Consider the following 612-nt stretch of genomic DNA (forward strand, 5'->3'; position numbering starts at 1 on the left):
AAAAAAAAAAAAAAAAAAGGATTAGAGGTCCCATTTGACCCAGCTATTCCCCTTCTCGGTATCTTCCCATTTTCCTGTGTCTATCCACTGCTGACAGGAGTATGAATTATTACTACATTTTTTTTTGGTGGTACTAGTGATTGAATCCAGGAGCACTTGATCACTGAGCTACATTCTAAGCCCTTTTTTAATTTTGAAACAAGGTCTTGATAAATTGCCCAGGCTGACTTCAAACTTTTAATCTTCCCGTTTCAGCCTCTGAAGTAGCTAGGACTACAGATGAGCACCACTGCACCCAGCCACTACCTACCTTTTTCTTTATTTTTGGAAAGTAGCATGGAAGAATGTAACAAAAAATCTATAATATCAGCTGGGCTTGGTGGCACACGCCTGTGATCCTAGCATTCTGGGAGCCTGAGGCAGGAGGATCATCCAACCCCATCTGGGTAACTTCGCAACTTAATGATACCTTTTGTCACAGTAAAAATAAAAAAGGGCTGGGGATCTAATTCGGTGGAAAGACCCTGTGTTAAATACCCAATACCACAAAAAATGATAAGTAGGTAGATAGATAGATAGATAGATAAGGGATTGGGGATGTCGCTCAATGTG

The sequence above is a fragment of the Fukomys damarensis genome, unplaced genomic scaffold, assembly GCF_012274545.1.
Source record: "Fukomys damarensis isolate Sample0158 unplaced genomic scaffold, DMR_v1.0_HiC HiC_scaffold_39, whole genome shotgun sequence".
Lineage (NCBI taxonomy): Eukaryota > Metazoa > Chordata > Mammalia > Rodentia > Bathyergidae > Fukomys > Fukomys damarensis.